This window comes from Pseudopodoces humilis, chromosome 8, assembly GCF_049639895.1.
Source record: "Pseudopodoces humilis isolate 2021_Gansu_Grassland_sample_001 chromosome 8, ASM4963989v1, whole genome shotgun sequence".
Taxonomy (NCBI): domain Eukaryota; kingdom Metazoa; phylum Chordata; class Aves; order Passeriformes; family Paridae; genus Pseudopodoces; species Pseudopodoces humilis.
In genome coordinates, this window is record NC_142207.1 from 32,026,137 (window position 1) to 32,036,907 (window position 10,771).

General features: G+C 40.5%; 1 long non-coding RNA gene across 4 annotated transcripts in view; it reads right to left on the bottom strand.

Moving 5' to 3' along the window:
- LOC148183882 (uncharacterized) overlaps positions 1-10,252 on the bottom strand; it is a 30,719-nt gene extending 20,467 nt beyond the window's left edge. For all 4 annotated transcript variants that reach the window (XR_015773132.1, XR_015773135.1, XR_015773133.1 and 1 more), the window contains exon 1: positions 10,103-10,252. This is a non-coding gene — a long non-coding RNA (uncharacterized LOC148183882). The remainder of the gene's footprint in view (positions 1-10,102) is intronic.
- Between the last annotated feature and the right edge of the window lie 519 nt (positions 10,253-10,771).

Genomic DNA, 10,771 nt, shown 5'->3' on the forward strand with positions numbered 1-10,771 from the left:
CAACCTTCCATGCAGCCCTCAAATGGTGACCTATGACCTTTGTTGGATAAGGCAAAGAGATCAACACTAATCCTGATTTTTTTCTTCACTAAAAAGCCACCACTGTGAATGGAAAGAACAAGTCTGTGTGCATGTGTGTAAGTATTTCTTTGCACTTATATTTTACATACATTTTGTCTATATGAAAGAAATGTATTTTGGCTGTTCATTCTTCAAAGCACATTCTTGGGAGAACGTGATTAAGAAGTTAGAATTTGGAGTTAGAAGTTAGAAAATGAAGAAATAATAGAATAATAGTTTTATCTGCTACATCTGCTTTGCAGTCTTAGAAAGACACTTATTTTTCTGGCTTCTTTTCTTAAAAGGTGGACTAAGTCATGCTTAAGGTTTTTGATAGAATCTTCAAAGAAGGTAGCTACAAGAACCCAAGCCACATCACAAATCACTGTTGATTATTGCTTATCATATCTCAGTAAAACTGAGTTTCTATTTAAACTGCAGAATGAGTTATTTGTGGGCAGGTTATCATCAGAACCAACTCATACAAAATTGCTAATTTAAAAAATACCATGGAAAAGGGATAAGTTTGTGGTTAGAAGAAACAGAATTGTTCTGCAATGGCAATCAACCTGCTTTTGTTCTAGACCCCAAATTCTGGTACACCTATAAGGATGCTCTTTAGCTTTATTGCAAGTCTGTTTGAATATTGCCTTACAGAGATACTTATGAAGCATTTCCACGATTATCAGAATAATTTTAAAGCTGTATCTTTATGTACTCGTAGCAGAGCATTACTAATTCCATTAACTGTATCCTGTTTGTGCAGTGCCAGCGATTTGAGCTCTGTGTTAATGAAATGAGTCAGCTATTCAGCTCTGAGGCCCTTTTCATCCCACAAGATCAAAAGTTTTCTACAAGAATTAAACAGCTGAGGAAGGAAGGGAATTCTACATTTCCCTTCTTTACCAGGTAGAGGTTTGGACATCATGAAGTCTTTCCAAAGCTCCAGACAAAGACCCCAAATACTAATACACAGTATTAATCCATCAAGCACTCTTTCAAACAATGTGGATTTTTAGCCCAACACCACAGAATTAAAACAAAGGCAGTGTGGCAGTATAGGGTGCATTAGAATAATAGAAATAGAATTACAGGCTTGCAGAAGGGTGAGGAATATTTAACTAAGATGTAGAAGAGATTACGTTGGAGCAGCACATACATTAGTTCCCCTGTGGAGCTGTAAAAATTTCCAATGTATAGTTTTGTTTCTTTCCCCACAAAGTTATATATTGTTTTTCAAGGTCGGGTATTTTTCCTCCTTAAAATGCAATCAAAATGCCTACATTGTTTATAGTTAATGGCTTCTGGAAGACTGGCAATATTTTAAGATTACATGACATGTTCCCCTTGCTCTCAGCCAAAGGCCTATCACCTTTTCCATTCCTCCAACATTACAATTTAATTACTGTGGAAACTACATATGTAAGCTGCATTTATTAACAAACACAAATCAAAATGTCTGAAGTAAATTATTGATGTGCTGTATTATCTCAGCTTTTCTGTGGAAGTCCTCATAAAAATAACTTTAGTTTTGACAATCTGACTTCCAGGATTTTATTTTACAGCTCTCAGTAGGACACAATTGTTCATAGATATGTTAACCTTCAAATAAATTCTCTTTAAGCAAATGTAATGGTAAGTAAAAAAGTAAAAGTAAATGGTGTCTCTGACACCAATCCACACACATCCATATTTTGAAGGTTATATCTTTAATTGCAATAGTTTTGTGTATTTACTTGCATTGAAACGGTTTAGAGATTTAGAGATATTCTGGAAGGAAATTACGAAAGACAGATACAGATATCATTCAAAAATCCATCTATAAGATATAATTTATACATATCAATTATATATAAAATTATAATTTTATATCATGTTAATTATATAAACATTATTATCCCACATATTATATATTATATTATTATATCCCACATATACATATGAGCACACCACAGCTGGCAATAGCCCTAACCTCACATAGACCCCACAACAACTCTGTGTGCATGTGAGCTTCCAGATCCTTCTCACATTCCTGTCACACCCCTAAAGATTCCATCGTCCTGAAAATAAAGTATTAGATGCCCAATGTAAACATGCCAGTGTTTTTTTTTTTTTATCTTTTTAAACAACCTTTTCAAGTAATTACAGCATCTCCCTGAAGAGTCCCCAGGCAGGATAAAGCCAGCTAACCATATCTGTCAAAGGAATTTATGTGTCAGCAGCAGTGCCCCGTCACTACAGAGAAACGATGACTGGAAAGAGTCTAAATCACTGTTAGAGCAATCTCAAAGTACAATGTTGTAATTACAATTTGAATTTCAAATAGAGAATACGGGGAGCAATACATCCTCTTTGGGACAACTTCTGCTAGCCTTACTGCCTTCAATTTTGGTGAGGTTTTTTTATTAGAAAATAGTATTTTCCATTATTTTTATAACACATTGACACACTGCAAATGCATTTCTACAGGCAGAATACACAATGCTATGAATACATTTACATTTACTCTGAATATTTAAAGAGGAAAGGCCTGGATATAATCACAGAACAGTTATTTCTAAGCTGTTATATTTTTGCATTTTATCTGTGCGTTCCAGTGGAGCTGAAAATCAGTGGGGAAATAAATCACCGGCGCTTTCTGACTACACCTTCAGGCTCTGTCAATTCGCTTGAAACATATCAGATGATCCTGACTAGTAAGAAATAATACACCTGCTCTAACAAAATATCTAATCCTGCTGTCAGAGGCTAAAGCACCTGGGTGGTGCCAGGAACTCCATGGGAAAGGACAGGGAGTAGAGCTGCTGACAAGGCTGGGAGCAGGAGCCCAGCTCTCCGTCCTTCCCCTCCTTCCATTTGAGCCAAGTTTAGGTTTTGTCTGCACTTTTTCTACAAGCCCAACACACAAACTTCATTCTTTATGCACTGAAGGCCTCTCAGAACTGTGGATCTTTACCTTGATATTTCAAATATCAAAGAACAAATATTAAGGACATCAGTTGTTGCCCTCTTCTGAGATTCTCTGAACTTCTGTGTTGTACAGCTGCCGTGCCACTGACTCAAATGAGAGATTAACAGCTGCCATTAATTGCAGCACAAGTAACAAGGGTTTGATGAAGTGCAGAGAAATACCTTCCTTGTGTCCTACCCTGCAGTGTTTAATGTGCTGAAGGTGAAATTGATCCTTCTCTGCCTGGATATGTAAGAAGTCCTGTGGAATTGTTCTTTACACTGGCACAGGCTGCTGGTGGGTAGGCTATTTATCCTCCAGCAACCTAACAGCTAGAGCAGGTATTTCTAGTTTCAAAAGAACAAAAGGGGTTCTTTTTGTTTGTGTTGGGGGGCCTCCCTGTCCCCAGTTTTGGTGGGTTCATTAAATTAAAGAGTTTTGTATCTAGGATCTATACCAAGATCATTTTTCACTGTAACTCTTAAGACTTAAACCTAGGCAAGATGATTTTTAGTCCTTGAAAGACTGGTGGTGTTGTCTCTCAAACTGGAATTTTTTTGAAGTAAAAAGTGTTTTTGGCCAGGAATATTTAATGCCCAGGTATAACAAAGAATTCTTCTTTAAAGAAGGAAGTTTTTTCCAAGGCACTTGATAATATGCTTTTTCCCAGCTGTTACACAAAAATATCAAACACAGTGGCTGCTGTGATGTCCGAAACATTCCTCTGGAATCTCACTTTTGAGCAGAAATACTTATCTAGAAAAAGTGAATGGTTATCCTCATGACAGGTTTATTATTCACACTTCAAACTCCTCATAGCAACATAATAGCCTTCCTAATTAACAAACAAGCAATTCAGTTTCTCCAGTTAAAAACACAGATGTTACCAAGATCTGCTGGGAGATTTCCAGGCGTGCCTCGTTCTGCCAGTTTTGCCAAGTTCTTTCCCTAACTTTAAAGGCTTTCAGTTCTTCCCATTGTTTGGTGGCCTGGTGTTGGTTTTGCTGCTGGTTTTGTTTATTTGTTTGGGGGTTTTGTGATTTTCTGTTTTTTTCTACATGCTATTTTCTACATTTCTGCCTGTGCTCAAAATGCCTATACTTACGTTTCTTTCCCTTACCCAAGAAATTCAAGAAAATCTGTATTTTTTTTCTCCTTGTGAATAAACAGATATTCTCAATTTCTCACATGTCTGATTTCTCATTAATCAAACTCAGGGGATGCTCCATGATGCTGTTCTCCCGTGCCTTTTCCTTACCACACCCGCACAGTTAATACTGAAGGACGTGCTAGCAATCTCCAGAATTCATTAACCAGCTTTAGCACCTTTTAATTATAATTAGAGCAACTAACTATACTGATAATGCTTTTTATTATTCCAACTACCTTCTTCGAATCAAGTTCCACATGCAAACGTGGTGAAGGAAACACAACAGCTCCGCTGTCATTAACACCCAGTGCAGCACACGTGTTCCTGAGCACCGCTAAGTAACCCTGCCAGGGCTTCAACAGGGAGCCAGAAATTGTGTGATGTATGGATGTTAAATCCTGCACCTGTCTGACCTTTTACAACTGTTCTGTAGTCAAACCACACCTGCAGCAGCTCTGAAGCACTTGATACAGGCTGTTCATACTCTGCATAGCCAAAATCTGCGTGTGTGAAGCCCAGAATATGAAACGCACAGTGCAGCAGGTGTGTGACTTTGGAGCTGTCTGACACTCACTACACATCTGGCTTCCTTCCTGTTACACCTGCAATTTACACTAGTCCAGATATGCACAGAACCAGATTATGGCTTATTCCAATGTATTTGGGAGCAGAAAACATGGATACAGCAGGCATGAGTGGCCTATGTTATTGATTTTGCAGTTGTATGATAAGGAAGCAAATGCTGCACAGCTGAGATGCTAATGGGGTAACCACTCAAGGCTCACACACTCTTAAATCCACACTTGTGGTAGATAATGAATTAGTAATACAACCCAGATCTTCAATCAAGAATTGCTTTTGATCATTAACTAATCAATACTTGCAGCACTTAAACTCAGCATCCTCCAGTACTGGTATATTTCTCAGAAAGCACTAACGGGAAACAGTGGAAAACACTAGACCATCTACTATTTATGGCTAATCTCCAAGAGTCCAGCTACAACATGATCTCTTTTAGAACACCCTTGGTACTGGAGATAGATTTTTAGCCTATCTTACAAGGGAGCTGCCCATTCCTGAACATCTTGCCCTAACCCTTCAATTGTTAAAGGTCCAAGGAGGGAAATCACAAGAGGAATTTCGCTACAAAAGCTCAGCATGTGAGTAATGAACATTTTGGCAGCGAGAGAACATGAAAGAAAGTAAAAAAAGCCCACAGAACTTGTGAGGTTGGCTTGCTCTCTTCCTTTAATTAACGAGGGTGAAAGATGTGGCACTTAATTGGGGAACTGTGTGACACCTGGCACCCCCCTGCACACGCTGGCACACGCGGGAGCGAGACAGAGCACGATGGTCTGGGCTCACTGGATGGAGAACCAACGAGGCAGGACATGTCACTCAGCAATTCTCACTGACCACAAGCAAAGCATGCTATAAAAACTGCCCTATTTTCATTTTAGCTGCACTGACAGTGCTCACCTGCTGCATTTAGAACAACCAGGAAGCACTTTGCCAGGCAGATATAACTCTTTTAAATTAAAGCAGCAATAAACTTTGATATTTGTCACAAATAAGATGGCAACCACAAAAGACAGATCAATGTTCTTTGCCTGCTGGGCACAATTATTTTTCTGCTTTTATTATCAACCTATTTAATATGCAACACACCCTAACAGCACCACATAATTCAAAAGCAACCTGGCCCAGAAAAGCTTATACAACACATTGAACCCAAAGAGGCTCTGAAGTTTGTTTTCTCACATGGAACAGTATTTCTCAATCCCAAATTTGATTCTATTCTAAATGATTCAATCACACATTACTTCGCCTAAGGCATCAAAGTGTCTAACCCATTCTTACACAGAAACTCTTTAAACACCAAACTTCCCAACAATATATCGGGTATGTATTATATGCAAAGTTTTGTGAGAACTTAAGAGTATCTTAAGAATCTCTATCAAGGGAAAAATGCATCCAAGAAAAATCTGCTTTTACATTTGCTTATAAAGATCCCTTAACAGTTATTCTGTATATCTATTATATTTATGGCACTCAACGTTCAAAAAAAATAAATTTGTACTTTTCCCTGAAAGTGATTGCTTTTTCTCTTGATATTTGCTGTGAGAAGAATTAGTTTAAAAACATGAGAAAGGATACTAAATTTCTTATTTAAATATCCATTATAAGATAAAAAAAATCCATATGAACTCCCACTAGATCCCAGAATTTGTACTAGAGGGGCTATAGGAAAGTTTGAGTCACTTAAATACGCTCTCATGAAATCTCTCAAGGAAGTGTTTCTTAATCCTCAAGAAGATACAGAACTTTCCAGATGGGTGCATTGATTCTGGGATCTGGCCATTGTGACCTTAACTCACTGATTTCTGAACCTCCCCCACTGTTCCCATGTTTCCTGTTATTTGCTCATTCCACCAACATTCTATTAAAGAGGAATAATTTTCTGTAACTATCATTTTAGATGAAAAAATTATTTTCTTCACTTGAAAGATAATATTTGCCAATGCTTGTATTATTTAGCAGGCATTTCCCTTCAAGCATTTTTCCTGATATTCCAATTTAATGACTTAAAACCTTTACTGTACTTTTATGCATTTACTACAGAACGTACATAATGTTCATAGTACAACTATCTGGAGGAGTGGGAGTGGAAACCAAAACCACCACCACCAAAACTCAAACTAAATGAGCCATAGCCCTAAAAAAGAGCCCTCCTGAAGCCCTTTTGCAGGAGTCTGAATATTTCTATTGCATGCAATAAAATTTACTAGAGATTAAGGAATGTCAACAAAGCAGGACAATAAAAGGGAAAATGGTCCCTTAAAAGTAGTCAATTTTAATGATTCAGGCTGCAAATAAGTTGTTGGTGCTTCCTGACCTATACAAGCCTTGGTCTTCCACATCTCAAAATGCTTTATTTATGCTGTGTGGTTCATCTCTGCCATCATTCCCAGCAGTCAGACACAACACTGCAATGCCCCCATCCCGCCCCACAAGTCATCAGAGGTTTGATTGACTTTAATTATTACCTAAATTGTTTACCAAGTGTTGTTTTTCAAGTGATTTCGCTGCTGCTGGGGAGCACAAGCCTGGAGCAGATGCTGAGTGAAATATCACGTTACCAAAGCCAGCTCCCTGACCACTTGAGCAACGTGTACTGACAATTTCAGTGGGATGTTAAACCTACCTTGCTTGATTCCAAACCTCCCTCACAGCCAAGCCCTTCCCTGACTGGCACCTTTCCAAGAGTAGCAGCAGGACAGCAAGGATCCTGACTGTGCTGGAGGCCCGAGAAACCAGGGCTGTACGTGCTTGATTCCACCACCATGAATCTGGGAGGTGTACACAGAATCACCAGGCTGGAAGAGACCTTCAAGATGAAGTCCAACCCATGCCCTAACACCTCAACTAAACCATGGCACCGAGTGCCACATCCAGCCTTTTTTTAAACACATCCAGGGATGGTGACTCCACCACCTCCCCAGGCAAACCATTCCAGTGCTTTATCACTCTTTCTGTAAAAAACTTTTTCCTAATATCCAACCTGTATTTCCCCTGGTGCAGCTGAAGGCTGTGTCCTCTGTTCTGTCAGCTGCTGCCTGGAGAAAGAGACCAACCCCACCTGCCCACAGCCACCTCTCAGGGAGTGATAAGAACACCTCTGAGTCTCCTTTTCTCCAGGATAAACAACCCCAGCTCCCTCAGCTGTTCCTCACAGGGTTTGTGTTCCCAGCCCCTCACCAGCCTCGTTGCCTCCTCTGGATGTGCTCAAACATCTCAACGTCCTTCCCAAAGTGAGGGACCAGAACTGGACACAGCACTCGAGGTGTGGCCTCACTGTATGTGCAATACAGTTTACAACTAAGAAGGTAACCACTTCCTGAAACCACTACTTTCGTCCTTTCCACGCCCTGCCAGAAGCCTGGTTTAGCAAATCTAGCCACATCCTACACCAATTTTAAAAGGAATGGTTCAGTGCCAGCCCATTACCCTTCATAGCTGGAGGGCCTTGAGCTGAAGCAGTATAATTTATTCAGATCAGTATAATTTATTCATTACTCGGGAATATGTGACTTCATGAGCTGGCAATCAAAAGGAACTTGGGGATGCAATGTATATTTGAGTGCTGGCCTTCGTGGGAGAAATCCCACCCAGCCTACTCGAGGTCATGTCTCAGTGTTTGTGAACAGGTGGATAGAAAAGTGTGAGTGTGTAGCCTCAACTTGCTTAGGAAGTTAAACTGAAAACATCTTCCATCCAGCCTCTAGGACAATTCTGTTGTGTTTGTCACAGCCTATGGAACAAGCCACTAGAGAACAACGTGCCACCCTCGCCTCTCCCAAATCCTACTGTCCTACAACTTTTTCCTTATGGTTTTCTCTCTCTGCAGTGACAAGGATGATTCTGGTGAGGACACATCCATCCATCCATCCATCCATCCATCTAAACACCAAAAAATAAGGAGACCTGGTGTAATGTACATCACGTCCCTTAAGTTTACTAGCCAAGGCCCTTGAACTGCCCTGCAGATTTAACCAGTTTCATTGCATTTCTGGACAGAACTGTGTTGTCACAGCAGTGACAGTTTGGGAATGTGCCTGTGTCCATGTTTAAGTTTCATCTGGTGTTTACAGAATCAGATTTACAGCTAGAGTAAATATAGCTGTGCTTTACATCATGGCCAAACAGGCAGCTAAAACCTCAAAAAAAGCTAAATCTCAAAAGCACAACAGACAAATCAAAGGACCATCAATACAGCTCCTTGCAAATGGATCTTTTTCATGTGGGATCTTTGTATGAACTTTGTTTTTACAGTAAACCACTTAAGGAAACCAATGCAAGTCCAATGGTTGTGTAGGACAGTGGGGTTTTTTTGCCTGAGGGAAAGCCAACCTGGTTAGAAAGAAATTTTGTTTGAATCACAGGAAATTTGTGCTCTATGAAAAGTAAACTGCCTTCAGCAGAAAGGAGTAGGCATTGACAGGCCACTTCTCTCAGTATCAGCTAGCATCAAATCTTGGGCCTGACGAAAGAAGCCAGAAAACAATGTGCAAGGATTGTCCCTAGAAACCTGCTTCCTAAATTGGTATTTTAAAGAGGTTTTTTGTACATGTGCATCTTCTCAGAATCCTACTGTCAGCCCTGAGTGGGCCTTTGCTCACAAGCTGTAGCTGAGGAGGCAGACCTGGGCAGGTTGAAATATTAACTCAATTAGATGGCTGTAAGGCAAAACTCCACACTGCTGTTGTCCTGCCACCTCCCAGAGTATCCAGAACAACGAGCATCCAACACCATCCCAACACTCAGAGTTTCACAGCAGATGTTATGATCTGGAAATATGACAGCAAAACTGTGCTGTCACACCCTGAGCATTTAAAAGGTCTCTCTGAAGGCTCTACCCCTCCCTAGGAAAACCAGTGCATGCCCCACCCATTCAGAATTGAGGGAAATGAAGCCTCCTGACATTTTACACTCACACAGCTCTCAGAAGAGCAAGCTCAGCGACTTCCCTACCAAATCTGATTAATTTAAGTAGGTGCTGAATTGAATCTGCACATGCTAGGCTTAAAACAGTTTCAGGAGAAAAAACAATGTGTAAGGTACAAGATATTTTTACTTTCCCATACACACAAAAATTATTTTTAAATACTAAGCCATTGCACCTTCCATAGTAAAACACTTCATTTGAATCCACTACTAAATTTCAGATGATTTGTATTTCACTGCAGACAGCTATGCTATAGCACTTGCTAAAGTGCCACCAACTAACTGTTTCCAAGTAAGCTTGCTAAATTCCAAGCAGAGGTTTAAAATCTAAGCACTCTGAAAGAGGCAGTACACATTTGTCCTGCCTAGTGTTTCAGAAAATCACAGTTTATATTAAGTCACCCCATTGCTCTGTTCTTAAAACGAGAGTCTCTGACCTCACAGGTGGGGCTCCTGATCCAGCTGAGCAGAGTCAGGACGATGACAGCAACAAAACCCATCCAGTCATCCTCAGCCAAGTCAGTCCAGAAAATCCAAACAATAACTCAGCAAAGGACGGGGAACAGATAGCCTTAAACCAGTTCTACCCAAACCTGAACCTTTAGGCTGAGCCTATAAAGAACCTTCTGGGGCTGAAGGGCTGCAGCTCTAGGCAGAAAGCCAGCTGAAGCTGGTGAGGGTAATTCCAGCCTGGTCCTGCCCTGAGGGCTGGCAACCACTCACCCAGAGCTGTCTGAAAACACCCAGAAACCTTCTGACCTTGATGATCCTGTCCCAGTTAAGCACCTGTTTGTGGCCAGAAAAAGAGGCCCTTACAAGGCAGGACAGGTCACCAGTGGTGTGTATTGCCTCTTCTCCAGGGAAGTGATTTCCTTTTTGTAGCCATGGGCACTATTTGCATTCTCCCTGCTTTCATTCAGGCAGAGAAAGAAAGGCGCACCTGCACAGGTGGGATTGCTGGCCCACATTTATGACTTCAGCTTTACTGGTAGTGCCCCTGAAAAGCACAACTTGACCAAAAGTATTAGAGCCAATTTCTTTCAGCTCAGAATCCAGAAGTTCACAGTCACTCTCTAGAAAACCACTGGCATAGCTGGGCAAACTGA